At 38.2% G+C, this 25,370-nt stretch overlaps 1 protein-coding gene across 5 annotated transcripts in view; it reads right to left on the bottom strand.

Annotated features, from left to right (window-relative positions):
- Positions 1-17,993, bottom strand: part of LOC136836631 (uncharacterized) — a 58,559-nt gene extending 40,566 nt beyond the window's left edge. For 2 of the 5 annotated variants that reach the window (XM_067101096.1, XM_067101098.1), the window contains exon 1: positions 17,675-17,993. The gene's annotated coding sequence lies outside the window, so the exon portion shown is untranslated. Of the gene's footprint in view, positions 1-1,367; positions 1,459-17,674 lie in introns of those variants that run through there. The other 3 variants (XM_067101093.1, XM_067101094.1, XM_067101097.1) reach the window with 3 other exon arrangements.
- Positions 17,994-25,370: the final 7,377 nt, after the last annotated feature.

Genomic DNA, 25,370 nt, shown 5'->3' with positions numbered 1-25,370 from the left:
TTCTTATCAACGATATCTTGAAATATATACTGATTAACAGTCTAACTTATTATTTCTCAATTTTATTTTCAAATATACCCTTCCAGACAAAATGTTGACAGATACAATGAACAGTTTCTAAAACAATGTTGAACTAGGCTAGTGTCATCGTCATTTTAGAACTGAATGGTTGGCGCACGGTATGAACTGGCAACTGACATGATTTCCGAAAAACTAGATATCTGTTCACTTGAAATGATAATCAAGTTTATCGTGTGTTGCCCCTGTGGGCTTTGCAGTTAGAGGTAAATCACTGAAGGGTGCGGTCATCTGACTCATCACGTCAACCTCAAGGAGAGACGAAGCTTTCTGGCACATTTCATAGAACTTTTAGGGCACAACCATCCCCGAGGAAAATGAAGTCCTCTCTCTACAGACATCGGTAAACAGACTGCTGCAAATGAATTTTTGATTGTAAATTGAAAGAAAAGGATATGTCAGCTACAAAGAACGCGGTAGCGAAGAAAATTAATGATATGCGTTCTGCTTTCCCCAAGGAATTACAAAAAAAAAAGTTGTCAACTGCCAGAAATTGAGAGCTGATACTGTAGTGTAGATATATGCCACCCTACCTTATGCTATTTATTCCTCGAGGATAATGAAGCTCTAACAGGTTTGGTGAAAAATACTGATGAGGAAAGTACATATGAAATAGCATAAGCCATTTAAATTATAAACAATCAATGAAATGGTTTTATATTTTCACACGCCAAATGCATGAACAAATTTAGGGATGCTAAGAAAAGATGTTTTTTCATATAAAATATTTTCTTCGTATATTTCTGACATATTTTCAAGTCTATCTTCTGACATATTTTCAAGTCTATCTCCTGTTTTATTCATGGACAGATTTCACAGCTAATGGTGAAGACCACATTTTCTTAACCAGTTCTTTAACTCTATAGCAAAGTGCAACTGCAAGCCAAACTGAACAGTGTGCGAAGATCATATTTTTTCATTTCACTCCAACTGAATGTTAGGACTGACCGTGTATGACTGGCTTTACGCATTACCACTGTGACGAACAACTATATACGGCTCAGATTGTACATATACAGTATATGTATATATATATATATATATATATATATATATATATATATATATATATATATATATATATATATATATATATATATATATATATATATATATATATATATATATATATATATATATATATATATATATATATATATATATATATATATATATATATATATATATATGAAAAAATTATGTTTTGCTGCTGGGTACACAATTTGGCGGCAAGATGCTAAAAGATTCAGAAAAATGAGCCCGTATGAAACCTTTATATGTGCACAGACCACCTTTTCGCATTGCAAGCACCAGAAACTTCAGCAGATGATTGGATATGCACTTGATCATGAGCCCAGGTGCCCAAACACTGCCGCCAACTCAATTACTCAAGCCGAGTTGCCAACCATAGTCATCCGTACTGCCGACGCACAGGGCCGACGCAACAACGTGCCACATCTTCAAGACCAGTGGATGGAGAATTCACTTTATATGAAAGTCAATTATGTAGTCCGAAAGATGGTCGTAATAAGAGCTATTCTAATGCAATTAAATCATTTATGATACTATACATTGCCTTTAGATAATGAAATAAAAGGTTATCAAGAGAGATCTGGCATGTACTGTGATATCTCGAGAAAACAATCCCAGGTCACTCAGGGTGAGCACACCTAATCGTAGCTATCCTGGACAATCGTAGCTTTCGTCTTAACTTCCTGAATGTCAATTAAATCTCTTTAGCCGTTCGTTATTGTAAAGTCTCTCTCTCTCTCTCTCTCTCTCTCTCTCTCTCTCTCTCTCTCTATGAGTTATATTTGGTCTGCAATTTAAACTTCATTCTTTACAAAACTCTGCATTCTTTGTATATGGCAAATAACACTATGAATGAGGAAGGAAATTTACTTTAAAAGCAGAAAAAGCTGTGTATTAAAACAACGAAGCAAATATGAAAACTTTAGAGATAGAAGTAAGATGCTTCCATTGTTGAAGTATGGCAGGCAGTGACTCTACTTTTACGTCTATAGTAAATGATAAGATGTTATCGATGCAGCAGTCAACCCTGTTTTAGTTTTAAGAAAAATTGTTTATGCCGGGTTATGATAATTGTCTTATTCGGTTCCATTTATCGTTTATTTATGACTAATTATTAATGAAGTCATAAAAACGAATGCAAACCTTTCTTACGAAGAAAAAAATAGAAGTTCGACGCTGGGCAAAGACGTAAGGTCTTGGAAAGAGATTAGTGTAAATCCAGGATCCAGAGAAGAATCTTTTCTGGATTCTGTGTAAATTAAAGAGAATGACCTCTAGTGGGGATTTTTTTCCGGGTCAGACAACAGCGAATTCAGGGATGCATTTTACCCAAAAAACTCCGCGCGCCGCCGAGACTGATTGGCTTGACTACATTATTATTATTATTATTCAGACGGTGAACCGTTTTCATATGGAACAAGTCCACAGAGGCCATTAACTTGAAGTTCGAGCTTCCAAAGTATATGGTGCTCATTAGAAAGAAGACGACGAGGTAAAGGGAAATACAGAAAGAAGAGATCTCACTTAATAAAAAAAAAGAAAAATAAATTAATTGACAAAGTAGCACATAGATAAAAATGTAAGTAAATTATTAAAATGCAAGGATAATAGTATTAGGGTAGTAATGCATTGTATCTTCCCTTAAACTTTTGAAATTCCATGCTACTCATATAACTGATCTATAAAAATCTAGTGTGTTCGAGGGGAAATCTAGAGGGTTTTATTGTTTAATTTACGGGAAAATAATACTGGGCGATGTCAACACTGAATAGACACATTCTATCCGCGTTTAATTCTGGATAAAACTATCGTCATCGTTATTACGATCTAAATTAGTTTCTTTCTAGTGTGCGCGTGATTGTGTGATGATTATCTTTTTACGGCCGTTAAACTGATTAATAGTACTTACATCAAAACCACTGTCATTACCACTCATGTATATGGGTAGATACAGGCTATCACCTCCATCACTATCACCTGTATTAAGGCCATTGTCATCATTGCTAATACTTTGTTTGTAAGGACACTTTTAGTGCTATTATCTAAGTTTTAATGTGAATAACTACGAGTATTATATATATTTTATTATAGCTCATATCGTTCTTGTTGTGCTGTTAAGACCAATGAAATTCAGTCTGAGCTAAGGTGATACAAAAAATTACGAGTTTGTCTCAATAACATTTAGGCTCCATTTTAACTAATTTCCACTAAAATCTCACATCTCCACATTTCTTACCATTTCAATATTCCCTCTCGTACTTTTCTTTTCTTTTTTTTTTGAGAAATAAGATATCTGCATTAAGGAGAAGAACGCTCAGTGAAATTCAAGTGGAAAAACAACAGGATACGATTCAAGAGGGAGAAGGAAGGCGAAGAGCCCCACCACAAGGCAATTCATGATACTCCTCATGATACATGATACCCTCTATGAGTGTTCCGTGCGTATTTCTGGCAATTGCTTGGTGTGGTCATTATCTTCTGCGGAAACTTGCCTAACACCCACTGGGCGCAAGAGAGTGGGGGGACGGTCTCCCGCTCACGTCTTGAGTCATAGTGCTATTGTGTCTCCGAAGAGGGTGGTGGGGGAACTCTTGCAACTGGGAATTCATTGCAGGGGGCTTCCGGTCCATATCACTCTTCTCCCCCCCCCCAACCCCCTCGATCCTCTCTTTAACCCCCAAGCAGACTGGACAGGTTGAGAAACGGTAACACATTATATGTAGCAGGGAAGGTATTCACTTCTTGAAAATTGTCTGTTGTACTGCGTGCTTTCACTTCCATAGGAACAAGTTGCTCGGTATTTAACTATGTTGAAGCTTACACTTATCGTGCTTAGATGTCGGCTATCTTCAAAAATTTCACAAGTGTTTATTAAAATCTTGGTTTAAATGAAAATTATGTTTCCCCCTAAATACATTTATTTTAGTTTTCAAACTATATATAAACTTTCCAACTTTTCAATGGGTGGTAGTGACCGAGTCTTTATCTTAAAAGTCACATTGTACTTCTCCACACATCTCACACACTCCCTGCCCTGATGCCTTTTTCCAACTGACTCTGCTTCCAGAGTCTTCGGCTCTTCGTATATACATGGGTATTCATTCGATGCCGAAATCTGGTATAATTTCCCAAGTTTCGTTCATATGGGCTTCCTTTTCTTTTAATGTTTCAACGGTTGTTATCGAGCTAATGTTATGATGCGCAAGAGGTCACCCGGTGAGGTCAAGATATCAATTAGTTCTTTTACCCAGTGCCGTATGAGATGAACACTGTAATTAGTATGGGCGACGATGGTCAAACTCGGCATCTGGGATCGCTTAGTTTCGTTATCGCCCCTTTTCTGTTTTGCTCTCTGTCTTTATCGGTGATTTTCTGTATGCCCTCGTGCGTGTATTGAGATATTTATTTTATTCAGTTGTAGACTCGATTCCATTATATATACCTTGTGTGCCCTCGTGCGTGTATTGAGATATTTTCTTTATTCAGTTGTAGACTCGATTCCATTATATATACACGCGGTAAGAAAGGGGTCATCACACACGAAAAGTAGGTGAAAGCTAGGTAAATAATATAATACAGTTCATTCTAACACTTTAAGGAAAACAAATCAATATAGAAAAACTTACTGAATATGAAGAGAACTCCGTGATAATGAAATGAATAATATTATTTATCAATGCTATCGTTATTATTACAAAAAGGGGTGTTCAAGAACTATTACGAAATTTCACAGCCGATGTTACGTTGGTCATTTCCATTTTGAATAATATTGTTTGTCTTTTCGGCGCAGCTTCAGTCGTAAGTCAACACTTCTTCACCAGACCATTGCAGCCAGGTTGGTAGGTAGGTATATTGCTTGACCTAAGGCCATAAGTATATATAGACATGGACCATTTGTTAACAAACACAAGCTTGTCGGCGAAAAATAATTTTTTTTTTGCATGCCTATCATTATAAATTCAAACTTTAATTCAAAATTTCGAAGTGATTATAAAAATGTTATGAGTCGTACTGTATGCAGGCGTTTTTCAGATGTCTAAGAGTGATACAAAAACATTTTATTCTGTCGATTCCCAAAACAAAATACTAGAAAAACTTAATTCATTTCTGCAGGTGATAGGATCCTGCTGATTACTAGAAAGCCAACAAGTATGGTTTACATTTCCAAAACAAACAAAAAAAAGAGCATGTGATAAAGATCTTACGTAAGAAATACTGGATCAACCTGTTCCAAAATCTTTCAGTACAAGGCTTAAGGAAGGAGAAATTCTGCCCAAGATATCACTTACAACGCAAAAGAAATTATAGCATTCAATATATATGCATTCTGTTTATATATATATATATATATATATATATATATATATATATATATATATATATATATATATATATATATATATATATATATATATGTATGTATGTATGTATGTATTTATATATATATATATATATATATATATATATATATATATATATATATATATATATATATATATATACACAGTATACACACACACACACACACACACACACACACATATATATATATATATATATATATATATATATATATATATATATATATATATATATATATATATATATTTATATAAACTATATATATGTACTGTATATATACATATATATAATCTAATGATATGTCTTATGATATATGAAAGTAATATTTTTTCTGTAAATTTTGTGATATGTTTCTTTCAGATTTCTCATGTTGTAAAAAGTGCTTTTGAGTGTTGGGTGAAAGGAACAGACGCTTCTCTTGAAATGATGTATTTAATAAATCCTCAATCATTCTTCATTTACATCTTCATAGTAGATCACGTCAAGCGCGTCGTTCACTGTAACACAACAGTGGCACATCAATAATCAATCTAATTTAATTCAATTTTAATCAGAAAAACAATAGGCTATATTATATTACAAGATCATAAATAATTAATAGGTAAACATTTCTACTCATTGTACTATCCCCACTCAGTTCTTAACACTTTATAATGAATGACTCGTGCCAACCTCTCGGTCTCGCTGGCATGTGCACTGTCCCAGGTGTCCCTTCAAGCAATGGAGACGCGGCGCCGCTCTGGCCCTGAGAGATCCGAGAGGCAGAGGGGAGCCAAACAGTTGCATTTATATCCACATTTAAACTACAAAGAGCAGCTCAACAATTCAAAAAACAGTTTAATAAATTTCAATGGAACCTAAATCTATTTTTTTTCATCATTCATGAAATCGCCAAATTGCAACCAGAAAAACATATCAATACAGTACAAAAATTACTAACTAAAAAACTCAGTCATTTCCATCGTAGCAGCCTCCCATTGGCTGAGAAACAACAAAGGGGCATATAGGCAAATTTGGCATCGCTCAGATATGGCAAACAAAGTGCAATAGAACAAAAAACACTCAATTCACGAAAAAGTGCACAAATTTTTTTAATGAATTTTGATATACAACACCTCATATTTTAGTGCAATATCAACCAAGAATCATGCTTTTTTAAAAATGAAATGAGAGTGGGCGAAGAAGGTGCGTGGTCGTGCATGTAAGTCTTTTTTTTTTCTTTCCTTTTGAGTCCACCAAAGAGCACTGTTATCATTGCGTATACTCAATTAATTCTTTTAATATCAGTTGGCTCTAGGCGTTTTACACATGTGTTGTGAAATATAACAAGGTGATTTTGTAATATGCATGATTTTGTACATTGCTTGTATATGTTTTCTTTTGTGATCATCATATATGGACTGAAACAACATTAATAATTTTTCTGGGAGATGTTAAGAATCAAATCTTACAAAGGTTGGTTGGTTGGGTGATAAGATAAGATGTCTTCCTGTAGCTGTGTTTGCACAGCTGTGTGTACTCAGGTGTGTGACCACAACGGAAATGCGAGAGAGATTTTTAAAAACCACTTATGTTATCACTGAAAAGGGTTGACAGGCAAAGGCCTGTGTCTGTGTACACAAGTGATAAGGCTGGATGTTGTTGTCAGTCATTCTGATAAGAGGAAAACGTATGTCACTTTCTGAGCCAAAGAATAAACTGTTTATTCCATAGAGAAAGAAATTCTATTCCGTTTATTCTATTGACAGAGAAATTCAGTTTATTATTGTTTCTTCCAGGATGACCACTTCCTTCAAATGACTAACTAGCAACTCAGGTTTTAAGTCATAGCAGACATGGTAAAGTAAAATAGTTCAGTTCAGATAGGGAATTGGCAGAAACAGGGTCTCTCTCTCTCTCTCTCTCTCTCTCTCTCTCTCTCTCTCTCTCTCTCTCTCTCTCTCTCTCTCAACCCATCTTTATATAGAAGGGTGTAAAATTGTGGTCATTCTCCCAACCACATAAGTTTTGTGAATTGTTAAAAATATTTAATGCTCCCTTGGTAGAATCTGATATAAAAGAGAGAATAATATTGTAACAGGCCTAAAACTAAAGTGTTTTTATGAAGAAAGAGGAGTTGTGTAATGGTGTACAGAGGATTGTGAAAGGTAAAGTGTTATTTACTTAATTTTTACCATGGTAAAAAGTTGAATGTGATTTGGGTAAAAAGTTGAATATAAGCTATTAAACAAGGTGAACATGCTCTTTTAAAAGGTGGATGTAATCTTTAAACAGATTTTGCCTTAGTGAAAGTATTGTTGATAAACTTTTTGTGCATTTATACATGTTCTTATCTTAACATTTATTTTATGTGTCTTGTGTTTACAATTTCACAGTGTTACCCAAGATTTTGTGTGTGATTTAACATTGATTTAGTTAGCACTTTATATGTGTTGATACTTTAACATTAAATACTTGTGTTGGTTTCATTTCTTAAAATTTCTTTTTCAAATTTGGAATAAATCTTAATAGTTTGAATTTTACTCAGTTAACTTAATTTCTTGATAAATTAAAGTTTTGTGAATCAGTCTTGTTTAAGAATTAATTAAATCTTACGCTGTTTTCAAGTAATAGTAAATTTTTTGAGATTGTGGACTTTACTTATAACTTTTGAACTTAGAAATAAATTTTTGTATTTAAAGTTTTAAAAGCATAGTGTTTCATTTTTGGCCACCAGAGAATAGTTATTTGTGTATGCACAAGGTAAGTGATAGACATGCTTTGTTCTTCTTTGTTTATTAAAGTGAATTAAGACCAGGGAAACGATTATAGTTGTTTGATGGAGTGACGCCCTTTCCCCTCTGGTATATTTATTGCTTAATTTATCAGTTGTTACCTCACCCAGAACTTGATAAACTTAGATTGATTTTTCAAGTGATAAGCACGTTTTAAGGGATCACTATTACCTTTAGAGTGTTCAGTCGTAATATTATTGTTATGAGGTTTCAGGTATCTGGCTGAAGTGAGGTAAATTTTTTGGATTTAATAGTTGTATAATAACCAGGTACTTGATCACTTTGTGACAATATATTTGGTGCCCAAACCCGAGAGAACAAAACAGAATATCACTCTGATTTACGGTTTATACTGGTGGTGTAAGGGGTATATTTTGATAGGAGAGTGACCACATAGTTGTCTTGAGTTGTATTGTACAATATTTAATTGAGTAAGTTAGAGAAAATGGCTCTGTTTGAAGTTCAGGAAATTTTTAAGCGCTCCATCCATCAGAAAGTTATCTGAGCCTCACCTGACTAAGGCACAGTGGACTGTCTTAGCAGTGACATGTGGGGGTAATGTAACCAGTGATATGATTGAGGCACAAATCAGATGTATTGCAATTCAAGCATTGATAAACTGGTAAAGTAGATAGAGAGTTAAATGAGGCATATGAATTATTGAATGCAGCTGAGGTGGCATTTACATATAAACAAGGGCAAGAGAATGAGAACAGTGATGCAGAGGCAGAGCTTAGACGTTTAGAAACAGAAGAAAATTTGTGTAGACTGAAGGTGCTAGAATCAGAAGAAAAGTTGCTTAGGCTGCAGATGCATGCTGATAAGGAAAAAGAAGACAGAGAAAGAGCAAAACATGAAAGGGAGTTGGAGTTAATCAGAGCTCGATCCACATTACCTGTAAACCCATATAACTATATCCAAGGTAATGCAGACCCTGTGTTTGATGTAGTAAGAGTGCAGAAGTTAATTCCAAAGTTTACAGAAGAAGCGCCAGGTGAGTTTTTTGAGTACTTTGAAAAAGTGGCTGCAGGTATGGGATGGCCAGAGGATAAATGGTCAGTCTTGTTACAGAGTGTTCTCATTGGTAAAGGAAGAAGTGCCCATTTAGCCTTATCAGCTGATCAGTGTAAAGAGTACAGTGTACTGAAACACAATGTGTTACAAGTTTACCAGATGACCCCTGAATACTACAATGAAAGGTTCAGATCTTTGAAGAAGTATGACAAGATGACTTTCTTGGATTATGCCTATAAAGTAAGAAGATGTTTCAGACGATGGTTGGAGGCCGCTAAAGTTAAGTCTATGGACGAACTTGAGGAGTTAGTAGTCTAATTAGAGCAATATCTGAGAGGAATTCCTGAACACATAAGAGCTTATTTGAGAGAGAGAGAGAGGTGAAGAAACTTGACAAAGCTGCTACCCTGAGTGAAGACTATAATATTATAAGTAGTAGAAAGAATTATAATGTCAAGTACCAGAACCAACAACTCACAGGTTATAGGTCTCAGTCGAATATTAGGAACATTGATGTGAGAAACCCTTCTAGTAGCTATGCCAGTACAAAGCCAGGATATACCCCTCAGCAACTGAATGGTAAACCCTCACCTTTCAGTTTCTCAAGACAGATGCAGAAGACTAATGTTGTCTGCTACAAGTGTGGAAGAGTAGGACACTATAGTCGAGATTGCTATAAGATGCAACAGCAGATCAAGCTAGTTGGACAAGTGGCAAAGGGTAACCAGGTAAAGCCAGCTACGAGGAATAGTGTGGGAAACAATGAAACTAGACAAGCAGAGTGTTTAGCAACCAGTGGAAATGTAACTTCAGGAAGTGAGTGGCTGAACAGTGTGGAGGCTTTTAAGCCATATATTTATGAAGGTATCCTGACAACTCCCTCCTTGAGTGGCAGGTACCAATCAAGATATTACGTGGTACAAGAAGTAACCATAGTGTGATAGTCCGTGGTGCTCACCCACAGTTGGAGAAGAATCTCACAGGAGATTCAGTTATTTTGAAGGGTATAGGAGGAGAGGAAGTAACTCCTATATGCCGCTTGCATTTGTCCTGTGAATTGGTGACAGGAAGTACTGATTTTGCTGTAAAGGACTCACTAGCTGTTGAAGGTGTACATGTTTTACTGGGTAATGAAGTTGGTGGTATACACTTCATTCCTTGTCCTATAGTGACAGACAAACCGTTGAGGATTATTCCTATGGTAGAGATAGAAAAGAAACAACCCCCACCTGTTTCCAAGTTGTGTAATTACCAGGAGTATAAAGAGAACTACGTATGGAAGTGAAGTAACTGAGGACTTGCTTGTACCAGAAGGATCAAGCGAAGGACCTTTGAGCTTAGAAGAGCTGTTCCAGGAAAATGAAAATTTCCGTAGTGCTAGAAATGAAGAAAGTGTCCAAGAAAAAGAGGATCCTGTTGTTATTGAAGAGATTCAGCGTCAAAATGTTCTTGAAGATGGTAGTGAAACTACAGTGGCAGAGTTGGCGGATATTGAGAGTTCAACCCTTGAGTTGTCAAGTGACTAGAGATAAGCTAATAGAATTGCAGAAGAAGGATACAATGTTGGCGGATTTGTTTTTCAGGGTTGTTGATCAAAAAGAAATGCAACAAACTCCTACCTGTTATTACCTAAAAGAAGGATTGCTAATGAGGAAGCATCGACCTGCAGATATTCCAGGAAATGCTGAATAGGGGGAATATCACCAAATTTTGATTCCATATCAGTTGAGAAAACAAGTAATAGTATTAGCACACGAGTCTGGGCATATGGGAATCAGGAAGACAGTTGAGAAGATTATGAAATATTTTTTCTGGCCTGGACTTCACAAGAATGTTAGCAGATTTTGCAGAGAGTGTCATACATGTCAGATAGCTGGAAAACTGAATAAAACTATTCAGAAAGCCCCCCTACAACCCATAGAAGTTAGAGGAGAACCTTTAACAAGGTGATAATAGATGTGGTTGGACCGCTTCCAAAAATGAAGAAAGGACATGAATATCTGTTGACATTAATGTGTCCAGTAACAAGGTATCCTGAGGTGATTCCTGTAAGAAGTATAAGTGCAAAGGTAATTGCTGAGAAGTTGGTAGAATTTTTCTCCAAGTTTGGAATACCAGAAATTGTAAAAAGCGACAGAGGAACGAACTTTACTTCAAAATTGTTCCAGGATGTGATGAACTTGTTAGGGGCGAAACAACAGTTATCAACTGCTTACCATCCAGAGACTCAAGGAGCCTTGGAAAGGTTCCACCAGACTTTGAAAAGTATGTTAACAAAGTACTGTAATGAATCAGGAAGAGACTGGGATGCTGGTTTGCCTTTAATGTTATTTGAAGTTAGGAAAGCATACCAAGAAAGTATGGGATGTTCACAAAATGAAATGATTTTTGGTCGAGACATAAGAGGTCTATTGAAGATTCTTGCAAAGTATTGGGAAGAAAATCAAGAGGAAGTCCAAGGAGTATATGTGAAGAACTTGAGGAAAAGGTTAAGAGAAATTAGAAAATTCTCTTTAGAAAATTTGAAAATCAGTCAAAAGAAAATGTAAAGGAAGTATGATGCTAAGACTAAGTTAAGAAATTTTAGTGTTGGACAGCAAGTTCTATTGTTCTTACCAGTGAAAAGATTTCCCCTTACAAATAAGTTTCAAGGTTCTTATAGGATAATAGAGAAGTTAAGTGATCGAACTTATGTGATTGAAACACCAGGGAGAAGGAAACAACAGAGGAAGATACATGTGAACCTTTTGAAGCCTTACTTCTCAGAGACTAAAACTGAAACAGTGTCTATAACCCAAACAACTTCATCTACAGAGGACAATGATGGTTACGAATTAGGAGCTGAAACCAAGATGAACAATTCTTCCATATTGGAAAATTTGGAGAACAAACTAAAACACCTGAGTGTTGAAGAAAACAAGGAGTTAAGTGAAATAATTCAAAGTTTCCTTGAGATTTTTGCAGATGTTCCTAGGTGTACCGACTTGACAAAGCATGAGATAAAGATCAGAGAAGATGGCAAGCCCTTTAAACAAAGAGCTTACCATGTATCACCTTTTCATCGGGATGCTTTGAAAAAAGAAGTTGAATATTTATTGCAGCATTGATTGGCAGAACCCAGTTCAAATCATTACAGTTCTCCTTATGTGTTAGTGAAGAAACCAGATGGTTCGTTTAGGATGTGTACTGATTATAGGAAACTAAAGTCCATCAGTGTGGCTGACAATTATCCCTTATCTCTTATTGATCAGTTACTTGATAATATTGGGCAAGCCAAGTTTGTTTCAAAAGTAGTGAAAGAGTTACAAAGATTTGTGAACGTGCCTAGACTTTATAGCCGATTCTGTACAAGTTTTTCAGCCATAGTAGCTCCCCTGATTGAGTGTATAATCATACTGTGTAGAGAGAGAGGACATTTTTGGAAGAAGCAATGTAATTTTGCATTATTTATCTCGTTCCGAATCGTTGGATTTAAACCCGGGATAATTGATCTTTTGGGGGGAGGAATCTAATGATATGTCTTATGATATGTGAAAGTAATATGTTTTCTGTAAACTTTTGATATGTTTCTTTCAGATTTCTCATATATATATATATATATATATATATATTTCTATATATATATATATATATATATATATATATATATATTAGTATATAGTTGGAGAAGAGAAATGAATGATCTCATGCTTATTTATTCAATGAATTGAAACTTTACCCTGGTGACTGGTTTAATTATTCGAGAATGTACGAGTAAACCGAAATGGGATTATCCTATATGGTCTCCCCTCTTATAGAAATAAAAAACACACTTGCATGAGACAACCAATATCACTGTACAAGAGGTTCCTGCCCACACTTCACTTCATTCCTTGGGGCATATAATCCCAGAGACATGTAAAGCAATTATTCAAGTTATGCAACACAAGTTTACAAAGGTAAAAAGTAACTATGTTGCATACACAGCATCCTGCATAGTCTAGTGGTATATAGTCTAGCATACAATAGGTCTGTTATCCGTTAAAGCAGAATAGGCCCTTAGGCTACGTTCACACGGGGCGTTTTTAACTGTGCGGTGAGACACGCGCAGTCGATTGTTCAATGTTAGCTTATAGAATCATTCACACATAATCGCCTGGCCGTGTCGCAGCGGTTTCAATACTGTGGTAGCGAGATTCCCCTCGCCAACGCGATTGCTGGGCGTGTAAAGATACATACTGAGTCAATGACATTGTTCACACACAGTGATGAACCGCGCTTTTTGAACAGCAGAAAGTTGCCATCATTGGCTGAGTCAGCCAATGAGAAAAGAGATTTGTGTTACCATAGCAACCCTGGTCATCACGCCTGGTCCCCGTGATCACAAAGTCACACACACTATTGCATCGCTGTCACTATCAACTGTTAACTATGGAGAGGGATCATTCCTGACACTGATGTCAAAAAGTAGATGAATATATATATATATATATATATATATATATATATATATATATATATATATATATATATATATATATATATTTATATGCATCTATATATATACAGATATATATATATATACAGATATAATATATATATATATATATATTATATATAGCTATAGTCCAAATAAGAAGCATTACCACACAGTGGCCGCTGCAGTCAAAAACAGCTTCATTGAACGATGCAGCATTAAACGATGAACCACCGTTATTAAAAACGCCCTGTGTGGGCCTTCAGCAACCTATGTTTCTGAAGTAAAATTACAATTTTCAACTTTTTGTGCATACAATTTTTGGCTTATACAAGGAAAATTTAAATATTATTGAAAACATTATCATAAACTTTTATTTTATGTATGGAGAATAACAGTGTAATTTAAACAATAGTACTAATACATACACACACACAACACACACACACACATATATATATATGTGTGTGTGTACGTATGTATTAGTAGCCTACTATTGTTTAAATTACATTGTTATTCCCGTACATAAAATAAAAGTTTATGATAATGTTTTCGATAATATTTAAATTTTCCTTGTATAAATGAAAAATTGTTTGTACAAAAAAGTTGAAAATTTTATTCCTACTTGACTACAGAAACGTAGGGTTAAGGGCCTATCATGCTTTAACGGATCATAGACCTGCAGTATACTAGACTATATATACCACTAGACTATGCAGGATGCTGTGTGTGCAACATAGTTACTTTTTTATCTTTGTAAACTCGTGTTGCATAATTTGAATAATTGCCTTAATGTCTCTGGGATTATATGCCTCAAGGAACGACGTGTGGCAAGGAAGCGAAGTGCGTCCAGCAACCTCTCGTACAGTGATATTGGTTGTCTCGTACTATGTGCTTTTTATTTCTATAAGAGGAGAGACTGTATATAATAATTTCATGTCGGTCTGCTCGTCCATTCTCGGATAATTAAACCAGTCACCAGGGTAAAAGTTTAATTCATTAGTAAACAATTGTGAGATAATTCATTTCTCTTCTTCAACCATAGTTCAATCCAGGTTTTCCATTTTCGCTGTGGTTTTCCAATTTCTGCTGCGAGAGCACAGTCTATAGCGTCATCACTGAGCGGAGCTGACACGTCTTCACTCTACCAGGTTTCGGCAAACTGAAGTGAATCCAAAGGTCAATGGGCACCGCGGATACCGGAGTTAGTAGGGAACCTGATCCGCCGGTCACCCAACGTCTGGCGAGGCCCATAGTTGGGTTGTGAGGACAAGAAAGGTCAACTGGGTATTAAATTATTTATTATCGTTCGTTCCAGATTTAGCTGGCCTTGTGCCAGCACGGGCTCTTGCTCCTAGAGCAGCCCGTAATTATTTATTATTATTAATTTATTACCTGAGCGCAGGTAGGCCTATACATGGCAGAGTGCTGACGGAAACGTGGTGCCCGACCTCGGATTGCTGTGACCGCACTCTGAGCAATTTCTGTTTGTTGACAGACAAACAAATGGCATTTTTGAGAGACATAATAAATGTAAGCTACTATGGTGAAATACATATCGGCGGAAAGGCCAGAAAATTCTACACATGAATATTTACATGAGAGTCTTGACATATTAAGAAATACAATGCATGACATGATTGATGCGAAAACGAAGAGACGTCTGACGTCTTTACGAGATAAATAATTAGTATTAATGCATTGTCGCGCATGTTTAATTTATAATTATTTCCGTTGCAGTAGAATTTCACTTGTTTACTCATTTGGCACTGCAGTGTTAAACAGTAAATGGAAGTTCATAATGGTTGCACGATATTGACAGAAAAATGCTTGAAACAACAACCTACACAGTAGGCCTATATGTAAATCAGTTACCGCAGTCACTCCTCCTGGGGCGGACGTGACGTCACGGACTCCATCCAACCCCACCCCCGGATGTGTGTCAAGCGAGAAATGCCCATCGAGTGAATGCGCTCTCAAATTGAGGAAAATTGTGAATGCAGCTCAGATTGGCTAATGATCACTTAAGTTTTGAGGAATTCGTCCTCTGCTGGCACTCCGCACTACTGCGAATTGACTCTTGTTCGGTAGTCCCCAAACATTTTGGTTATTCTTTTATTCTAATGTCAATTTCCCCAGCATAAAGCAGATTGGTGAGAGGTAACTTACACATTGAGCATTTCGAATTTGAACTGCAAAATAATCACGCTACAAAAATTAAATAAATAAATAAATGAAATTGTGGTAATGTCTGCAACATTTTCTCTTCTTGGAACTGGAAGTAGTATGTGATAACTATCACTGAGTCCCGGATTTTCCTCCTTTTAGTGGTGGCCAGATTTTTGTTTAACGTCTTTCTTCTTCTAGGAGATCGCGCCCTTAAAGGTTCAGCAATACATTCGCTCTGCCAAGGAAGAACATTGGACCCTTATATTTCCGAGTAATGCCAAACATTCACTGCAAGTAGTTCATCATGGGTAACAACATTTGGCCCTCTGTGGTAACATTGACGTCGATTATCACCAGAGACAGTTTAAAAGGTCTCTGGTATCACGAGTTTTTTCCCAAAATTTTCGATAGATTTATCTATTCTCTCTCTCTCTCTCTCCTCTCTCTCTCTCTCTCTCTCTCTCTCTCTCTCTCATTTCACGAGTTCGAGTTTGCTTAGGAATAAGTACCCAAGTAGACGACTCAGAAAAAGTTAAGTATATCTTAGTTTAACCAGACCACTGAGCTGATTAACAGCTCTCCTAGGGCTGGCCCGCAGGATTAGACTTATTTTACGTGGCTAAGAACCGATTGGTTTCCTAGCAACAGGACCTACAGCTTTTTGTGGAATCCGAAACACATTATGACGAGAAATGAATTCCTATCACCAGAAATTGGCCAGCCGGAGACTCGAACGCTGGGCCAACTGCATGCTAGCCGAGAGCTCTAGCCACCCCTCCAATAAGACGCTTCAGAACCTAGCTGTAGTACAATTATTTGGTTCGTGGACATATCTTTCTGAATATTTTTGTCTGCGATGAAGAAAACTGAGAAGGATCTAGGACCAATTTAATTTTTTTCGGCCTGTTTATCCACCTATCATGTCTTTTCTTGAAAGGGATGATAAAGCAGGTTTGGCTCTCTTGTCAATTACCCTGCTTATATTTATTTCTTTCAATGAACTGAACTTTAGAAACGGAATTTCCCGTAGTCCTTAAAACTACTCATAAGAACTTTTCTTTAAATCAGTTGGTTTTTTAAGCTAAATAATTGAATCAGTGGCGTAAGCTCTCCTCATAAATCTATTACTAAAATATTTTTAACTTCTATTGACAATGCTGTCCGACTCTGTAACCTACTACATACGACATTCAGTTATCAACGATTCTGGTACACCATTATTTTACATATTAAATTGGGTGATAAACATCTGCTTTTTTTTATTCATGTGGCTGAATTGCGTACTAAAGGCTAGAAATGTATGCTTGAATATTGGTTACTGTTAATGTCCTTAATTCTCTGGCCCCCTAGCTTCGAAAAAGAAAAGAAGACTTTTTCAGGGCCATGCCTCAAAAAACAAATCTGTAAGTACTCTATCTCCAATCTAATTTTTCGCTTAATAATGGCTGTTATTAATATCTTGAAACAATCTTGGGACACATTTTAAAAATGCTCTAAAGTGTAGCTCCAAAATCTTATACCGAACTGAACATCTTAATAGTAGCTCGTACGCCGGGGTTCGAACATTCAGTCCTATCTTTATCTAATTCTATTTCCATCCAATAAAATGTGCAACCACTGCGGATCAGTATCCATGGTCAGTTGTGTTTGTAATCCTCTCGGTCTCCTCCTCTAATGTTTTATACTATCTTTCATTCACCACGTAATCTAAATTTAGAATGTTGTGTCTCATGCAATCTATTTATTCTTGACCGCCGCGGCATACGAAGAATTCAACGCGTCATCTTACCCTTAATCCTGATCTCACCCCAGATTAATAGAGTTCCGGGTTAGTCCGTCCCGGCGATACTGCACACCTTAATGTGACGTAGGCTGGGCACTTGGATGCTCACAATAGAAGAAAACCAGGAAAACAAGGATATGAAGCGTCACACTATGGCAAATGTTTGTTCACACAAACATTCTCTCTCTCTCTCTCTCTCTATGATTGACGTCTCCGTTAATCTCCAGGTATTGCTGAGATAAGGGATATGAATAATCCTCTGTCTTTTTCACTGCCATTTGGCTAATGCAAAAGCAGTGAACGCGGTCGAGTCGTGTAACTGACTGATCATCTCAACCTCGACTTGGTCGGAGACGGACGTCTTACCGATGATCTCACCTTTAACGTCATTCACGTTCGCAGAAATGATATGAACTAATTGCCGCAGCGTCACCCCCAGTTTATATTTCAAAGTTTTACGCTTTTTCCTACATGATCTCTCAACACTTTCTAGTCATTATCATGGACATCTGGCAGATCCAATTCACTTTTTTCAGGTTTTCACTTAACTCATTCAAGACAGGGATATTCTTGTGTGCCCATGTGTTACAAAACCATACAAAACATACGTTCTACACTGGCACTGTCCTTCTCCCCGATCTACATATCACGAACAGCAAACGCTCAACCCGGGAAGTCCCGTAGGGGGTTAGTGTCGTCAGTGTGTAAGGACTGGGAATTGTGTGACATACTGGCTGGGTGTTAACTGGTTTATTGGTGGTTCCTTACTGAGATAAATGTACAGTTGTTGTTTTAGATTTAGCTGGGCTTGTGCCCAGCACGGGCTCTTGCTCCTAGAGAGCAGTTGTAACTCTATGTTGATGATGAGTCTGTGAGATGGGTAGGTTGGATGAAAACTTTATTATGATGCATGAAAGTGATTTTGGTGGGGGTGATTTTGAAAAAAAGATTTAACAGGCAAGGTTGCAACCTCTTTGAACCCTAAGGTACCCATCAGATGAGGATGTGCAAGATAGCAGTGAGTGTTGGCTAGTGGGAGAGGCCAACAGATGGAAAAAAGAAGAATTAAGTAGTAGGCACAGGTAGCTAGTATGCTCGCTCGTGGTGATCTAAAGCCATATTCCTTGTCCGGTCCTAATCCCTGTGTCTGTATGTGTTTTGTTTATTTCTTGGTGTTGATTGTGGTGGATGGAATGATAGGAGGGAGTGATTAAAAGAGTCAGCATCTAGAGATGAATGGTATGGCTTTGATTTGTTGTCTGGTCGGTCTGTTGTGTCTGATTTAAGAATTAGGAAGAGGAGTGGGTGGTTAAAGGTATGGATTCTTTAGAGTTACCGTGGTGGTGGGTAGGAGCATAGGAAGCCTGCAAATTCATGGATGTTTGTCAGGATGTGTTTTGTTATTTGGGTAGCTGTTCTTTCATTTCCTTCATAACTTGTTCTTAACTGCTCTGCTTCTGTACAGTCAAGTAGGTAGTGTTCCAGGTGTTCTTCTGGGATTGTTTCACAGTACTTGCATGGTTGAGGGTTATCTACTATTCTTTGCCATGTGCACAGGTATCCTAGCCTTAGCCAATGGATTATGACTGCTGTCTTTGGTTATATTGTGTGATTTTAGGTTTACGTTGTCCATGTACTATTTGGCGGTTTTTGAGCCACCAAAACAGCTCTTCTGACTTTTGCTTTCTCCTGTAGTTGGCAGTGTGCTGCTGCTTTGTTTTTCAGTTTGTGAGTGAGGGTGATTTTGATACTAATGGTGCTGTGTAGCAACCCACTTTTGCTAATGAATCTGCTTCTTCGTTTCCTTGGATTCCCACACATGGCTCGGAATCGAGTTTAATGTTATTTGCCTGTTCCTGTTTTGATGGAGGCTTGCAATTGCCCATATGCTTGATAGAAGTCAGATGTTTTATTTTGCTTTTCCTTTTGTTATACCCTGTATTGCCCTTTGAGTCAGTATGAATTGTTGTGTTTCCTGCCTATGCTGAGAGTCTTAGAGCTTTGCAATGGCAATTAGTTCAGTTTGTAGAGTGGAGGCATTGTCAGAGAGCTCCAGCACCCTTTGAGGGTTGTTGAGTGGACCCCAGCTGCTGCTGCCGGGATGCTGAGATCACTGATCCATCCATAAATATTCATTTGTGGCTGCAGTTTTCCTGATTGCCTCTTGGGCTGCTAGTCTTAGCTGTTGAGCAGTGCATGCTTCTTTGCTTGCAGGGAGGACTGTAAAGTTTATCTTTGAATAGTTCAGGCCCCAGGGTACTTGTTCTTTGTACTCTGCAACTGGCGTGTCTTCCTTGATTAAGTGCAGCTTGGTTTTGCATTTCTACTCTCCTTAAAGCTGCTAGAGGTCGCCAGCATATGTCTTGGGGTCTAGTTCCTCGTGAAGCTCAATGTTTTTTCTTATTTCTCTCTTGAATGGGCAGTTCCTGCTACCTTTCAAGGTTTTTAGCAGTATGGATATGTTTTCTCTGATCTATTCTGTGCGTTAGAGATTGTAAGTTTGTTTCGTTTCTCTCAAGACACACAAGTTAGTCCACATGGGTGCACCTGTGATGAGTCTTAAGGCATTGTTCTGGATTACTCGAAGCTTTTTGTTCTGTGTTTGTGAGGCAAGTAAGGACAGGTGCTGCGACCACAGTTGACCTTATTGTCTGTATGTAGAAGGTTCTGAGGGCATGGTATACTGCGCCTTGTTTTAGAGAGGTGATTCTTCTCATGGCATTGTGCCTGCATTTGATTTTTTGCTTAAGTATTTCTATTTCCTTGCGTGGAGAGAGTTGTTTGTTGATATTTACCCTAGGTACAAAGTTTCCTACCCATTCAATAGGTTCACCCATGAGTTGTATTTCATTTGGGTTTAGGTTGTAAAGCCTGACGCTGTCTCTTCCAAACACGTGTGTGTTCGTGTGTTCGTCGATCGTCATCATCGAGTCGACAGGACAAAACAGGAGCATCTCGTTTTCTTTCTCTACAGAACGCCGATTTCAACCATACAATATTTCCGTCTGTTTCTCCCTAAGCATTGTTGTCTTAACGTATGTATTAATCACCACTACTTGCATTGCCATGCAAGCATTCCTAATCATGTACTCATAATGTTCCAACGTAATCTTCTGTATCAAACTGTGTGTATGTTTCTGTTTGTGAAGACGCCAGGTCTCTCCATTTCACATTTATTATGCTATTGCATTGTATCCATTAATGTGTCTTGAATCTCATACAATTGGCCATATGTAGAATTTCCTGACCCTTCCACTGATGTATGTTTTTCATCACCGTATGGTAATCATGTCTCTTGATATCGCCATCTGTTTGTCTGCCGACAACACAGATGTCTGAACCTTTTATGTCCGTTTTACCTGTCTGTGTGTAGACGCTACATTACCGCTCTTTCGCTGTCAATAACATCTTCCAAGATTCTGTACATTTAGCTCAGTAAGAACAACCAATAAACCAGTTAACACCCAGCCAGTATGTCGCTCATTCCCCAGTCCTTACACTGGTGACCCCGAGGACTCGAAGGACCCGCCTGACCCAAGATGACGCCCACTCCACGCCGATTGACCCTTCGCCGCCTCGCTGTTTCCCGCCGTTCTGGAGTTCTCAGTATTAGTCCGACCTTCCGAGATGACCCACTCACCACCGGAGCCCCGGATACCTCCCTCCAGAGAGCCACCTGAAACCGCCCGCACCTCGTACTGGACGATGACTGCGAAGGACCAGCCACGTCATCCTTCAGCCTTCGCTGCCGCCCCTCTCGAGCTGGCTACCAAGGATCAACCGCCGTCATCCTTCAGCCCTCGAGCAACACCGAAGGATCATCCGACGTCATCCTTCAACCAGCTCCCGTCCTCCTCCTCGAGCTCCTGCTGTCGGTGCCGCCCTTCAGCCTCCTACCGCCCCTAGCCCAAAGCCTTCGGAGCCACTACAATTGTCGCCAAGACAATTTCCGCATCGATGCCTCGCTTGTGGGAATTATGAGCCCCGTCGCCGTCTCTTCCAAACAATCAGACGTTACACACGTCTTGGGGGAGTACTTGTAAAGAGCCTGACGTTCTCTTCCAAACACGTGTGTGTTCGTGTGTTCGTCGATCGTCATCATCGGGTCGACAGAATAAAACAGGAGCATCTCGTTTCTTTCTCTCAGGAACGCGATTTCAACCATACAATATTTCCGTCTGTTTCTTCTAAGCATTGTTGTCTTAACGTACAACAATCACCTCTTGCATTGCCACGCAAACATTCAATCATGTACTCATAATGTTCCAACGAGATCCATATAAACTGTGTGTATGTTTCTGTTCAGGAAGACGCCAAAGTTCCATTTCACATTTATTATGCTATTGCATTGTATCCATTAATGTGTCTTGAATCTCATGCAATTGTCATATGTAGGAATTTCGACCTCTTCCACTGATGTATGTTTCATCACCGCATGTAAATCATGTCTCTTGATATCGCCATCTGTTTGTCTGTCGACAGGCACAGATGTCTGAACCTTTTATGTCAGTTTTACCTGTCTTGTGTAGACCAGACAGCCGCTCAAAAACGCGTCAATAACATCTTCAAGATTCTGTACATTGCTTTTAGTTACAGGCTGCACTAGCAGAGCCCGTGCTGGCATGTAAGGCCAGCTAAATCTAAAACAACAACATTTAGCTCAGTAAGGAACAACCAATAAAACCAGTTAACACCCAGCCAGTATGTCGCTCATTCCCAGTCCCCTTACACAAGGTCATGTTTAATTGCCATTGCTTGGTTTTGCCAGCTTGATTTTTAGACCAAGCTCTGTACAGCTATTTTCAATTTGTAAGTATTATGATTTGCATATTTTAGGATTCACTCTGTGTGTGCTCAGCCTACACACATCGTCTGCATATGTTTAGACCCCACTCTCTGGGAGGGTGATTGTGGCTACATTTTCCATTAGTACATTGGAAGAGGAAGGGGCTAATTATTCCTCCCTGTGGTGTTCCCCATTTTCTGCTGAGAAAATCTGAGCTTGCTCCCTTTGGAAGGTGACCTGGCTTGTCTGTTTTGGTATGGGTCCTTTGGCCCATGCTAATTACCCTTTAACTCTTTTGTCCACCAAGGATAAATGTACATGTTGTTGTTGTTTTAGATTTAGCTGGCCTTGTGCCAGCACGGGCTCTTGCTCCTAGAGCAGCCCGTAAAAAATGTACATTGTTTTAGATTTAGCTGGCCTTGTGCCAGCACGGGCTCTTGCTTCTAGAGCAGCCGTAAAAAAATGTACAGAATCTTCGAAGATGTTATTGACGCGTGCGAGCGGTAATGTAGCGTCTACACACAGACAGGTAAAACAGAGATAAAAGGTTCAGACATCTGTGTTTGTCGGCAGACAAACAGATGGCGATATCAAGAGACGTGATTAACATACAGTGATGAATTATACATCAGTGGAAAGGCCAGGAAAATCTACATATGGCCAATTGCTTGAGATTCAAGATAAATTAATGGATACAGTGCAGTAGCATAATATATGTGAAATGGAGAGACATTTGGCGTCTTCAAACAGAAACACAGCAGTTTGATACAGAAGATTCGTTGGAACATTATGAGTACATGATTAGAATGCTTGCATGGCAATGCAAGTGCGGTGATTGTACATACATTAAGACAACAATGCTTAGGGAGAAACAGACGGAAATATTGAATGGTTGAAATCGTTCCTGTAGAGAAAGAAAACGAGACGCTCCTGTTTTTGTCCTGTCCACTTCGATGATGACGATTGATTTAGAACACACCTGAACACATGTTTGAAGAGACAGCGTCGGGCTTACTGGCTTGCAGAACTTCATGCTGTAGGCTACACGGTAGGCATTACTTAAGGTTCTTTGCAGCGTGCCTTCGGCCCCTAGCTGCAACCCCTTCATTCCTTTTATTGTACCTCCTTTCATACTCTCTTTCTTCCATCTTTACTTTCAACCCTCTCCCAACAATTGATTCATAGTGCAACTGCGAGGTTTTCCTCCTGTTACGCCTTTCAGACCTTTTACTGCCAATTTCCGTTTCAGTGCCGAATGACCTTATAGGTCCCAGTGCTTGGCCTTTGGCCAAAATTCTATATTCGGTTCAGTTCAACCTGGGATGGAATTAATAATCATATTAGGTTAGCCTCATCTATTAAGAAGTCACCGTATAGTTTCTAAACTATAGCCAACTCACCTATGAAATCGCGAATATTTCAAGATAATGTAGGGCCCTTGATTCATAGGCTATAGGCTACTATGTTGCTAACTTCTGTTTAGATTTTCCAATTCAAGGACAATTACGTAAACAGCTGTTCCAAGGGCTAATTGGCAGCCAAAACACAAGGTATGAAGTTCGCGAGTCACCTTGTCTAACAGCATCCTATCTCGACAAAGCTATCCTTAATTTTTGAGGTGTCCCTAATTGCTTGCTAAAAATTCTGGTAACCGATTTCTTTAGTAAATGTAATTTAGTACAATTAAACGAAAAAAATTATTGTATTTCTATGACTGCGATCAAGATAAAAAAAAAAAAACTCAAAGATGTGTCGATGGCAACTCCCGTTCGTGATGAGTAATTGTTAACGAATGGAGAAACCAGATGCGTCCGCGAGTGTGTTCGTTTATTTTAAACAAGCCAGCCTTCAGCTTTTGTTTCATATTAAGCAGCCATGCATTAGGTTCTGGTTCTTGGGCAGCCCGTAATGCTGCAAATGCAAACAAGAGCCATGCGAAGGGAGTCTGCGATGCAGTTACCAGGAGTGCATTAAAACTCACACCTGTTGATAGAAATCCAAACAGCTTACACGTGGGTTAGGCCTTAAACAGTTACTGTTCAGTGCTTGATAGCTGTAACTGATTGAACTAATTTTCAGGAGTCGGAATCCTATAATGAAAGAGTTCATAATGCATCATGATGAACGTGGGGGATGCAAGGAGAAAGAAGTGTGGTCTCTCATTAACCACTATAGCGATAGGTAGATTCAAAGGAACAGAACAAGGAAAATTTCCAGTTAAGAGTGTATACAACGTCGGACACCTTAGAAAGGCATTAAGAAGAAGGAAAAAGTAGTAGGTAAGGTATGAAATGTCTCAATATTTGTCATTCTCTTCTAGTTAATTTGGTATGTTGTATTTCTTACAGCATGTTACTTTCCCCCGAAGGTTTATTCAAGTTGATCTAAGCTTAGACTCCAAAATGATCGGACGTTGTACACCTGAATCTACATTTACGGACATTTGATCTAGGCTGTTCCCAGAATGTGTTGCCTCACAGTCATTCACATTCCTTTTATTATTTTTCTCTGCTTGTGAGATACTTGTATACCACTGAAATTATCCGGGAACGAAGTAAACGCATTCGGTACTGGTGGAGACTAGTTAAGTGAGTTTGCTGCAGGGGAATGTTGTCACCACTGCTGTTTATCTTTGTCACGGATTTTATAGTAAAAAAAAAGTAGAAGGAGATGGAAGAAAAGGTTTAGATCTGAGTAACGATAGAAACTTGACACCTAGAATGCACAAATAATACAGTTTTAATCAACAAAGATGCAGCGTATGCACAGTGATACAGCGTGTGCACAGTGATATAGCGTATGCACAAAGATACAGCGTATGCACAAAGATACAGCGTATGCACAAAGATACAGCGTATGCACGGTGATAAAATAACTCCAGATGGACGAAAGGATTAATAAGGACAAATGTTTCAA

The sequence above is a fragment of the Macrobrachium rosenbergii genome, chromosome 56 (assembly GCF_040412425.1).
Source record: "Macrobrachium rosenbergii isolate ZJJX-2024 chromosome 56, ASM4041242v1, whole genome shotgun sequence".
NCBI classification, from domain to species: domain Eukaryota; kingdom Metazoa; phylum Arthropoda; class Malacostraca; order Decapoda; family Palaemonidae; genus Macrobrachium; species Macrobrachium rosenbergii.
This window is presented reverse-complemented; position numbering and strand designations above follow the sequence as displayed.